Below are 12,925 nucleotides of genomic sequence, written 5' to 3' on the forward strand. Positions count from 1 at the left end.
GGAGAGGGAGGGGGGAGGGAGAGGGAAGGAGAGAGAAGCAGAGATGCATTCAGGAAGCACAGCCTCCAAAAAATAGCAGGGGGGGGATACTTTTATTCTGAAATATGCTCAGTTTCCTTTGTTTTTCTTTTCTGTCTGGATTAAATTATGTGGATTTTTGTTTACCCTAGATAGAGAAAAGAACAGTCTTCCATCTTCTTTCAAAATTTTGACAGTTCTATCATATTTCTATTACAAAATGCCCCCCATTCTCCCTAGGAATTCAGTGAACTAGGGGAAGAGTGGACACTTTGGACCAGAGAACCAGGGGCTTCCTACTCTGGTGTCATGACAAGGGAGGGCCTTTCAAGAGGCTGGAGCCAGCGGAACAAAACCCAGGCCCTGGTGAGCTCCCCAAAACTGTGGGTCATGATGTGATCAAGTCTGAATGCTGGAGGATTTGGGGCTCCTCCAGCCCAATCCAGAGGCGCAGAGAGAGTTGGTTTCTAGCTCAAGGTCATATAGCACATGGCAGAGCCAAGGCCAGAAGCCAGGTGTCCTGGCTCCCAGTCACTGAGGAGGGAGAATGGCCAGCTGAGAGGGCCTCCCACTCAGGAAAGAGAAAGGAGCACAGAGGGCCAGGTGGGAGGGGGCAGGGGCGGGGCTGAGGTGGGTGGTGCTCAGAGGAGAAGGGTCCCCATAACTAAAAGGTCAGCGGGGTGTACGGGTGCCCTCAGAGTGGTGGCTCTAGCTCCTCGGTGAGGAAGAGGAGCAAAGCAGAGTCAGGAAGCTCTCTCTGGGGTGGAGTTAGCCCAGCTGAGCATGCTAGCCAGCATCACAGATTCCACGATAGCCGTCATTTCACAGGTAAGAAAACTGAGGCCCAAAAGGAAAGTCACCAGCCCGTGAGGCAGAGCCAGGCCCAGACCCAGGTCTACAGACTCACAGCCATCGGCTCCTTCCACACAACCTTTCATCTCCCCACTGTGGACGCTGATGCCTCCTCCCACCCCCTGGGAACCTGGCATCAGAGCAGAAGGAGAAGGGGAGTGGCTTGTGTCCCTGCAGCTCCAGGCACCAACAGTGGGTACCTTTCTCCATCTTCCTCCCCGAAGAGAATGGAGAATTGGCCTGGGCCTCCATAGCCCCTCCTCCAGGGCAGAGTCAGTCGGTGCCTACCCACACCTGGTACCTCCCTTTCTGGCAGCAGAGCCAGAGCCAGAACTAGCCACAGCAGGGACAAAGCCACCTGGGCAGCTACTGGAGCCACGGGGAGTCGCAGGTAAGTGAGGACACTGACCTGAGGGCATCCCCTGATTCCATGGCACTACTGTCAGCCCTGCTACCCCAGGTGGTCAGGGATTTGGAATTTTTTTTCCCCGGAGAAGGGGCTTTCCCTCACTCCCTGTAGGCTGAGCCCCTGGGCCTGCTTCCTCTGCCCACTGCACACCCCAGGCAAAGCCCCTCCATGACTAAGCTACCAGATCTACAAGCAAGGAGTGGGGCCCTGGGGCCCAGAAGCTCTCCTCTGCCACTGGGAAAAGCAGATAAGGGCCCCAGGAGGTCCCAGAAAAAGCGAGACCAGCTGGAGGTGTGTGCATCCCACAGATGCAGACTGAGGGTTGAGATCTGGGCAAAACTGCTAAATTGGGAGGGGGCCCTGACTTGGTGCCTGACTCACCAGTGACCCTGGACAGCTCCTGGCACCACCACCTTATGGGTGCCCACTCCTCGTTGGTTCAACAAGAGAGATGGGTGGCCCTGGGCTACGGGGCAGCCCCCGGTTCTAAGGTTCTAACTCGAGGCAGCCTCATGGAGTTTGTCCAGCAGTGCCCACCCCCTTCACCACCACCCCTTCTTCTTTAAGGGCCTCCCTCTGTCACACTTCTGGAATGCATTCCTCCATCCCTTTCGTTCCTCCAACAAAACTTACCCTCCTGTGTTTCTCGGGGTAACTGACTTATGGTTTGCAATGCCTCCCTCCCTGACCCATGCACATTTATAAGAGAAACCTCTTTTTTAAATATAAATAAATAAATAAATTTATTTATTTATTTATTTATGGCTGCATTGGGTCTGTTGCTGTGTGCGGGCTTTCTCTAGTTGCAGTGAGTGGGGGCTGCTTTTCGTTGCGGCACACGGGCTTTTCATTGTGGTCTTCTCTTGTTGTGGAGCATGGGCTGTAGGCGCGGGCTTCAGTAGTTGTGACACACAGGCTCAGTAGTTGTGGCTCACGGGCTTATTTGCTCCATTGCATGTGGGATCTTCCTGGACCAGGGCTCCAACCCGTGTCCCCTGCATTGGCAGGTGGATTCTTAACCACTGCGCCTCCAGGGAAGTCCCAGAAACCTCTCTTAAAGAGTAGCTAGTGGTGGGATTCCAGGCACCACACCAAGCAGGTGGGAGAAAGATAATAATAGGGATAGGAAGGCAGAGGAGAACTCTTACGACTCCACATGGGCAGCACCACAGCAGCTGTTACTGTGTGGGCACAGACCCAGCAAGAAATGACCGTGGCTCCCATGCACCGAACCGATCCAAGTCCTACTCTTGGCCAAGCTTTCAGCCCTCATTCCCCCTCACCAATACCCGGCAGGCTAATGGTGACACAACAACTGCCTTTCTGTTTTGGGGGTCTCACGGTGGAGGAGAAAAACATGGTGCATATAATGTTAGAATCAGAGCACTCAGAATGTTAGGATCCCAAATGGAAAATGTTAAGCAGATTCTGGTCCTTAACACCTCCGCTTTTGTAATACCCATCCGCCTCCTAGAATGCCCTTGCCCTCCTTTCCCTTCCTGTTGAAATCTTACTCATCCTTCACGTCCCATTCAAGGTGACGCTGCCCTGGTCGTTCAGATCCGGCAGAACTCAATGCTCTGGACCCTTGTAGCACTTAGGGTCTTCCACTACCACTAGACCATGAGCATCCCGAAGCAGGGATCCTGTTCCCCGGGGACATGGGTGCAGAGAGTGTCTCAGAAAATATTTGCTGGCTGGAACTTGTTAGGGCCCAAGCTGGAATCATCACTCCATCTCCAAGTTGGGAGAGAGCTTAGAGACTCGGGATGGCTCCTCCCTAAAGATGCCCAGGGTGAGCACACTGACCACCCCCAGCCAGATTGTGAACAGAAAGAACCAGGAAGAGCCGGCAAAGACCAGGGACATTGTTTGATTGTTTGTCTTTTTCTTTTTTCAATTATAAAATAACTTCTGCTTATTGCAAAAAATTCAAATAGATGTAAGACCATAAAACAGAAAATCCCCCCATCCCACTCCCAGGAGTCAACAGCTGTTTACAGTTTGGTGCAGGTCCTTCCAGGCATTCTTCCTCATGCATAAACAAAAATAGAATTTTCTTTTACAAAAATATGTTCACCCTTTATTTCCTATGAGTTCTGTAAATTCCTACAAATAGAATTTGTTGGTCAAAAGGCTTGCTCATTTGAAACGTGTTGCTTTCCCAAGTAAATTCTTTTCTTATAACATGTTCATCGTAGAAAATTTGGAAAATACAGTCAAGACACACAGAGTAAATATTACCCATCAACCACTGTTCAGAGATAACCACTCTGAACAGCTAGCGTTTGGGTGATAAGGTCTGCAGTTTTTATTTTCCATGTGAGTATTATTTACCAAAATCGAGCACACTCTCCTATTGTTCCATAGCCTATTTTTTTCTCCACTTATTTTTTTTCCATGCTGTTAAATAGTCTTCTACAGCATCAGTTTAATACAGTCAGGTTGTTTGACCTTGAGGGCCCGCCTAGAAGCTTGCTCTTTCTAAGCCCCATTCTGAGTAGGGAGCCTGCTACAACAGTGGGCCAGAACCTGTTGCTCCAGGGTGTAACCTTGGCCTGCCCCTACTTTCAGGAAGGGAAGGCCCAGGAAGGCCTTGAGCACCTGCTGCCTCCACCCCTCCTGAGCGAAGGCCCCAACACCTCATTGATGGGCTCAGAGCCCCCCTGTAACTTCTCCACTGCTGCCCACCGGTGCAGTAAGTAGATACCTGCCTTGCCCTTTCCTCGGCTGCTTTCCTGGACCCTTGGATCCTCCAATCCTGGGGGGTAGGGGACTTGGGTGATCCTGACCTTGAGGTGGAGAAGGGCCTCTGGAATCAAGTGGGGGGTGAGGGGAGGAGTGCCACTTGCCGTTGCACTTCAGCCAGCTCTTCAGCCAGCTTTCCCGCATACTGACCAGATTGGGGGAGGAACGGGGGCAGATGGAGGTGGGGGGAGGATGGGGGAAGGAGCTGAGCCACTTGAAAGTTTTCCAAAGCAAATACCCAATTTCCCAACCCAAGCCCATGCTCTGCCCCAGGAATTTACCAGCCAAACAGTGTGGAATTAAGTGTGATCTTGGACAAGACTCCTCCACTCTGGGGTAAATCTAATTGTACGCCAGGCCTTGAAGGATCATTAACAGAATGCATATTATTAGCTGTCATCTCGTTTAATCCTTACAACAAGCCTGAGAGGAGGTACCATTTTATTCCCATTTTACAGATGAGAACACTAAGTCCAGAGAGTTAAGATGATTTTCCAATTAAGTGGTAAAGCTCAGATTCGAATCCAGGGCTGTGTGACTCCCAAACCCATACTCGTTATTATCCTCCCATACCCATACCACTGTGATGTGTGCAGGGATCATTCTTCCCTAGCTACAGTTGAGGAAACTGAGGCCAGAGAGGGGAGGTGAATTCCTCAAGGTCACACAGCATGTTCATGGCAGAGCTAGGTGAATCCAGGCTTTGTGCCTCCCAGCCCACCCTCACCTCCTACATAGCACTGACCAGTTTTCACAGAGGGAAGCTGGTGAACCAGAAACAGTCCTTGGACTGGAGTCAAATGCCCAGAACTGATTGGGGGTGGGGCAGTCAGGTGGGGAAGGCCGTGTTTGTTCAGCCCAGCCTGGGTCCTCCCTCCCCCAGCTCCTTCCAGGGAAGTGTTGACTTTGGGCATGTCCCCAAGGAGAAAAGGTAGCATTACCTGTGGGTGGGGGAGGGCTGGGCCAGAGGAGCCCCATCCCCGCTTTCCTCCTAGAGAGTCCCACTGTCCTCTCCACTCCCTCACTCTCCCATTCAATTACTTACCTAACAAATCCCTACTGAGTGCCTACGATGTGCTAGCACTGAGATGAGCAAGGACAGGTGCATCTCAGGTCTCCAGCAAAGAGCCAACAGTGACCAGACAGTCACAGCACACGTGCGGAGGGCTGGGCTAGAACAATAGGGGAGGTGCAGGAACTCAGAGAAGAGGGGCCTGCTGCAGGAGGTACCACAGAAGCTGAAACCTGCAGCATGAGTAACAGCTGGGGAAAGTGTTCCAGGAAGAGGGAACAGCATGTGCTAGGGATAGGAGTCCGGAAATGAGGTCATGTGGTTAAGGGTTGAATATGAGGCAAAGGGGCAGCCCCTGCATCTCACCTTCTCCATCTGGTAAATGGGAATAGCATCTTGCCAACCTGTATAAGTCAAGGTATATGAAGCACCTGGTGTTATCAGCATCACTTCTCTCCCTTTTAGTCCACAAACACGTACCAAGCAACAAGTGCCAAACACTGGGGAAAAGTACTTTTGGCTACTTGTCTAAGGTCACTCAATCTTTGCCTCCAAGCCTGTTCTTGCTCTGTACAATGCCTCCTCCAGACCTGGGAGCCCAGTATTGTGTGGGTCACAGCTACTGAGGGCAGGGGCACAGCCTGCCCCTGGGGAGCAGTCTACTACCGCTGCCCTGATGCCTCCATCCCTTCGGCCAGACGTGGGTGGCTTGCAGGCTGCAGTGATCATCATCCCAACCCTGCTCTCCTCGTCCACTCTGCTGGTCATAAGCTGCATCTTATGGAAGACCTGCCGTCGGTGGTCTCGGGTCACCCACCCCAGCCTGCCATCCACATGAGGGGCCCAGGTAAGTCACTCAAGGACCATAAGGACAGAGAGGTTCTATTTCAGCTTTATTCTTTGTCTTCCTTAAGAGGAGAAACTCTCCTTACTCTCTTGAGGCAACAAGGGATGATGTGCTGAGCTTGATGAAGCCTCACAGAGGCCACAACCACGTGTGGGGCCTCATAGTCTCCTGTACCCTTGTCCAGGTTCTGCTGGAAATTACTCATCAACCTCTCAGGTCAAGGAACTGTGGCCTTCATTAACTATGAGACCAAGGCTACCCTTGGCCACACACTGCCCCCCTAGTTCCCTGTGATGCCCCCTGCCTCGTGGGGCCTCCACAGGGAACCTGACCAAGGAGCAGGAAGTCCTCCTCCAGGGACTGGATGAGAGCACTCCCGGTTTCACCCAGTTGGGGTGTGGCTTATCATATCATCCGAGGCTTGCAGTCCTTAGAACTTTCCACTTCTCATATTTTTAAACACTCCCATCACCAGTGCTTTCCTGAGGTCATGGTGTTTCAGCTTATTACATGGTTCTTAGGGGGAACACAGCCCTAAGGCCCCTGACAGGCAAGGCTTGGATGGCATGGAAATTGCCTGATCCCTGGACCCCTGCCCGGCCTGGAGCCTCCTCTCTCCCTGTCTACCGCCTGAGCCCTGGGATTCAGAGGAGCAACAAAGTGAGGAAATGGGTTTCATGCAGCTAATACAAAAGCCCAGAATTCTCACCACTGCCCTAAGATCTCAGGATATCTGCTCTGTCTGCCAGCCGCAGGTTCACGGCTTCTTCCATTCATCCAGTGACACTCAGGTGTGTACCATGTGCCGGGCATGCCAGGTGCTGGGTTTATAACAACAAATGAGACCCAGACTAATAATCTAGTGGCCGTAACAGAACAATGACAACAGAGTATGAGAAGCGCTTGGATGGGGTACAGGAGTCTGGGGGAGCATAAAGAAGAGACCACTAACTAGCCAGGGGAGGAGGGTTAAGGAAAGTTTCCAAGAAGTGGCATCTAAACTGACAACTGAAGGATGACTAGGTGCTTGCTGGAAGGAAGGTGGGAAAGGACAGTACCGGCAGAGGGAACAGGAAGTACAAGGTAAGGTGCTGGCAAACTATGGACCACTTTCTAGCTTTATAAGTAAAGTTTTATTGAGATATAGTCATGTCTATTCACTTACGTATTGTCTCTGACTGCTTTCGCTCTACACAGCAGAGTGGAATAGTTGTCAAAGAGACGCTGTGGCTCACAAAGCATAAAGCATTTACTATCTGGCCCTTGACAGAAAAAGCTTACTGACTCCTAGAGGCCAGAGTGCTTATACCGCCTTTTAGGAACATAGTAGCTGGAGGGTTGAGGGTGGGAACTGTGCAGTAGTCAGCTCACAATGAGTCCTTCTTTCCTCAGCCACAGTGGAGTGATCCAGGAGTAGACACACCGATTTAAACTGATCTAATCAGATTCTCTCTTCCTAGGAACTTGAAATGTGGAATGTGAGACCCAGAAATGGAGCTGAATTACATCAATGTCTGTGAACCTCTGCTGCTGAGGCCCTTAGAGCTGCCCTGCTCCTTTCCAGACCCATTCATCAATAATCCCTTTGATTCTGAAGCCCCTTGCAATCAATTCCCCCAAACTTTTAATTTTCATTCCTTTCAAAGTCAGTTTCTGTTCAGTTTAATGAAAAAACTTTAACTAAAATTAACCTAGTGCAGAGAGATGAAACTGGTGGGGTATACAGTCAGCATGGTCCACTATATGTATAATGTGAGCCACATATGTACTTTTACATTCTCTAGTAGCTACATTTTGAAAAGTAAAAAGAAATTAGTGAAATTAATTTTAATAATATTTTATTTCACCCAATATAGGCAAATATTATCATTTCAGTATATAGTCAATATTTTAAAATTGCTAATGAGATGTTTTACCTTCTTCTCTTTGAACTATGTCTTTGAAATCTGGGGTGTATTTTACATTTATGGCACATCTCAAATCAGACTAGCCACATTCTGAGTACTCCATAGCCACATGAGGCTGGTGGCTAACATAATGGACAGCACAGATTAGAACCTTCAAGGCAGCCAAGGACCTGCTAAGAAGTCCTGGCTTCATTCTGAAAGCAGTGGGCATCCCCTGAAGAGATTCAAGCCAGGAAGTAACATGATAAGATATAGATAGATAGATAGATAGATATAGATAGATAGATAGATAGATAGATATAGATAGATAATTTTAGGAAGATCACTCTAACTTCCACTTAAAGAATGGACTGGACAGGAATTGAGGCTAGAGTTAGGGAGATCGGCTAGGAGGAGTTGAAGAGAGAGGAGAGGTAAAGATTATGATGGTAGACTTTGGCAGCAGCAGCAGGAATATTAAGATACAGTGGAACTCAAGAGAGGCTTAGGAGGCAGGAGCAACATGTCTCATCATCATTGCTGCCCCTACACACTAAATCTACTTCCCACCTGCACATCTTTGGGTATCTCCTCCCCATCACTCCATCCGACATATCTTCCTCCTTTCCTCTCTCGTGACCAAAGAGGCAAATCCTCCCCAATCTTTAAGGCATAGTCCAGGGTAGTTATGCATACACAGTGGTCCACGGTAGGAGATCAATTCACAAATGTTTCTTTCCTCCCTCAATGAAGTCTTCTCTGAATGCTCCTGCCCACACCTCACCTCCAATCCTGAAGTATGAAAGGCAGGAATATTGGCCCAATCTAGGGTAAGCTGGAGGTCCTGTCCTGAGAAGTTTCTGGCAACTCTAAGAGGAGTTTTCAGCTTCATGGGTGAAGGTGGAAAGTTATATTTAACCAGAGTTGTGGTTTTCCTAAGAGAGTACACATACAACAAATGAAAAAGAGGCAAGGAAGTAGAGGGTGAATGCAAGGAAGTGATGATAAAGATTAACCATGGAATTTCAGCTGGCATGGGAAACTCTAAGTGCTATTCACAAATATTCCAGTTCTCCAACCCCACCGCTTGCTTCTGGACTTTGGGTAGAAATGCACTTTCCGGTCCACTTGAGGCTAGGTATGGCCATGTGACTGGTTCTGGCCAATCAGATTACAGATTCTAGATGGGAGCAGTTAATTGCCAACATGACCCTCCAGAGTTCTCTTTTCCTTCTCCCATAGTGACCAACATTATTTGAGATGGTGGCTTTTCCTTCTCCCATAGTGACCAACATTATTTGAGATGGTGGCTTTTCCATCACCCTGGGTTTCTGACTATGAAAAGCAGAGCCTTCTGTTGACCCACGATGTTCAAGTTGTGCGAGAAAGAAATAAATCTTTCTTCGTTGTATTAAAGCTTAAAATGTAAGCCTGAAATATAAGCCTGCAATATTGGGAGTATTTGTTACTGCAGCAGTACCTAGCCTACCCTGACTGATATAACTGGAGGAGAGGACATTAACAGGGAGAGAGATAATGCAAAATGTAGGATTAATAGATTTCACTTCCTGGCATGGAAGGATTGATGGGGTCAGAACAGGAGGGAGAATAATTGGAAAGACATGGGGTATTGTTTAGAGCATTAGATTCATGATAAGGTCTAGGGTATGACCATGGAGTGAGTGCCTGAGGTACAGAGAGGACAAGATCTCTGAAGCAAGAAACTGAGAGAACAATGTTGGAAGGATCATCTCTGTGTATATTGAAATCGTCAAAGATTAAGACAGAAGCAATGTTGGAGAGAGCAAGAACCAGAAGCCAAAAATCTTGTTTCTCTTCCTGCAATGAAGATAGGAATGCCATGAAGGCAGAGACCCCAGTGCCTGGGATAGTGCCTGGTACAGAGAAGGCACTTAATACATATTTGCTGAATGAATGACCGGATGAAGGGGAGAGTAGTATACCATACACTTTGACAAGAAAACCTAATTCAGGGAAGAGAGTTCCTTCCAGTTCTTACTCCCTTGATTCTATTTTTCTGCAGTACTTTTTCCCCAGACCGCAGTGACTGTTCTCTTTGTCCAACCTAGAGTCTGCTTGTTGATCTATCTTGTTGTTGCCAGAAATCTCAAGGAGCTACTTTTTAAACTCATCCCCAGTGGCCTGCATGCTGGCAACTCTAGCTAACACCACCCCCTGTGTTACCAAACACTGGTGTTGCTCTCTCCTGCACCTCCTCCATCATTCCCACATCCAGCTCCATTGCCAAATGTCTTTCCTTTGTTTCCAGACCTATCTCAAATCCGTTCCCTGCTCTTTACCCCCACAGCTGCTGCCCCAATCCAGATTCTCATCATCTCTTCCCTGACCTAGAACAAGTGTCCCCTCCTAATCCCCCCCCGATTTCTCTTTGCTTCTAATCCCTCTCTATTAGCTAGTTAACTATTGCTGCATTAAAATTACCTTAAATTTTTGTTAAAAATTAAAACCACAAATATTTATTACCTCAAAGTTTCTGTGGGTCAGGAATCTGGGCATGGCTTAGGGGTGCCTCTGGCTCAGGGTCTCTCACGTGGCTGCCACCAAGTGCTGGCCAGGGCTACAGTCATGCCAACGCTCACCTGGAGGAGGATCTACCTCCAAGCTCACTTATGTGGCTATTAGAAGTCCTCAAGTCCTTGCTAGTGGACAGAAACATCAGTTCCTGGACACCTAAACCTCTCCATAGGGAAGCTTGCAACATGGCAGATGTCTTCCCGAAGAGCACGTGAGCAAGAAAGAGAAGGTGCCAAAGACAGAAGTTACAGTCCTTTTGTAATCTAATCTCAGAAACGGTAACCCATCATTTCTAACATATTCTATTCATTAGAATGGAATCAATAAGCCCAGTCCATACTCAAGGAGAGAGAATCATATCAGTATGTGAACGCTATGGTTTGGGATCACTGGGGACATCTTAGAGCCTGCCTACCACAACCTCATCACTGCCTCCTAGTGAGCCACCTAAAGTGCAAAGCTGATCTCTTCTCTCCCTCTCTCAGAAACTTCTGTTAACTTGCTGATACTAGGACATAACCCTTCATAATATTCCTCAATCACTATTTCATTCTCATCTTCCATCCTGTACTCCAGTTCCTAAGAAAGAGCTCTGAATTATCGCACTTCTATCCCTTTACACGCCACTTCCCTGGTTTGGAATGCTTCCCTCCACCTCCCCAGACTTTTCTACCTGGCCAACTCCTACTCACCCATCAAGGTTTCTGCTTCCATCCATTGCTTCTGCCAAGTTCATCCTAACTTCGAGCAGGCAGTTACGTCTATCCCTAATCAGACTTCCCTTGGCACCCTGTGCTTTCCACTAACACACCACTTAGCACACCAAATTATAATTATCTCCACTTGGATCTCAAAGTCGACATGTTCAGAAGTTCGTTTCTGCTGATTTTTATATCAATGTAATTTAGCAGGAGATGGATCTTGCAGCCTCACCATCTTCAATGGAGATGTATAGAACTAGTTATAGAATCTCACCATCTTAACTGGCATTATTAAATGCCCAGAGAGCAGTCATTTTGTAATAGTGTCCTACTAAATAAACACATGTGCTGCTCTAAAGGCAATTCTGGTCCACACAGGCTTCCATAGGAAGAGGGCTGGGTGAGTATGACTGAGAGGTTCTTCCAGAGTAGGCAGAGATGCTTCCCAACCTGCCTCCACTAGTTACTATCTATTCTAGACAAGTTACATCATATCTAAGCCTCAGTTTCCTAATTTATAAATGGAAATAACCTAAGTGGTTCCTATGGTGACCACAGATCAGCTGCTATTCTGAGCACTTTAAATATGTTAATTTATTTAATCCTTAGAATTAGGATATGCGGTAGGTGTATTACTCCATTTTACAGCTGGCAGAAACTGTGGCACAGAAAACACAGGTAATAACTGGCAGAGCCAGGATTCCAACACAGGCACTGAGGAGTCGGAGTCTGTGTCATAATATCCACTTCACAGGTTAGTGCGGATTAAACGAAAAAGTGCGAATCAAGGTCGAGGGCAGGGCATGGCACACAGCGAGTACTCTTTATTATTTTAAAACGTGAAACACCTTGGCCTGCAAGAATTCTTTCAAAGCCCATGATTTTCTGCGTGAATTCATCGGGTGTCTCCTGTAGGGAATGAAATGGATGAGTGGGGAGGACACCGGGGACGAGCCTCCCAAGATCGATACAGCTCCCTGGCCCCATTACTCAGGGATGCTCCTACTTTGTAAGGGGAAGCGGAAGTAGCTGGTGGGCAAAAGCCCAGTTCCGGTGTTACTGCGGGCCTTTGTAGCCGGGCAGGGGCCCGGTAGCCCCCTTGCCTGCCTCCTGCGTGCCAACAGGACCCCTTGCTCGTGGGGGCCCGCCCTCGGCGAAGGTTTGATTTTCCACTGGTGGAGGCCGCGGAGGGCGTCTGTCCGTCCTTCAGCCAACGGACTCGGCTGTCTCTTCTCGCTGTTTGGTAAAGTCCTCCTCCGCTCAAGCAGAGGGCGCCAGAAGACGGGCCTCGAAGCCTGGGAGGCTCTCTGGCACGGAAGTGACGTCACGCCGCCGGAAATCCGCGTCCGCCGGGACTCCGGGGTGTGACGGGTAGTTGAAGCGGCTGAAAGCTGAGCGTGTAAGGTTACGTTAGGAGGTGTTTGAGGGCATCGTTTCCACGCTGGTTAGGCTCGGAGGCTCAGATGAGAAAAGTGAGCCCCTGGAGACAGAGGCCTGTTCATATTCACCCAGCGAGAACCTCTCCCGAGACCAGCGCGCTTCGCACACGACTCCTTTTAGCGGAGGAACGGCCTTGGGGTGGTTTGCTCCGCCTGAGGAGTCCCTGAGGCAAGTGTCACAGGAATACCCGCATTGCACAGATGGGGTAAACGAACCCAGAGAGAGACAGGGACTTACAGGGTAGGGTTGCCGGATTTAGCAGCGAAAATTCAGGACGCCCAGTTAAAGTTGAAGTTCAGGGGAACAACAGTGTTTTAGTATAAGGATACGCCTAATAGTCATGGGTCATACGTTTACTGAAAAAGTAGCCGTCGTTTTCTGAATTCAGATTTAACTGGGCGTCCCATATTTTGTTTGGCAGTCCTACCTCACGGTCACCCAGCTGAGTGGAAGAGC

This window comes from Neophocaena asiaeorientalis, unplaced genomic scaffold, assembly GCF_003031525.2.
Source record: "Neophocaena asiaeorientalis asiaeorientalis breed wild unplaced genomic scaffold, Neophocaena_asiaeorientalis_V1.1 scaffold409, whole genome shotgun sequence".
Classification (NCBI taxonomy): domain Eukaryota; kingdom Metazoa; phylum Chordata; class Mammalia; order Artiodactyla; family Phocoenidae; genus Neophocaena; species Neophocaena asiaeorientalis.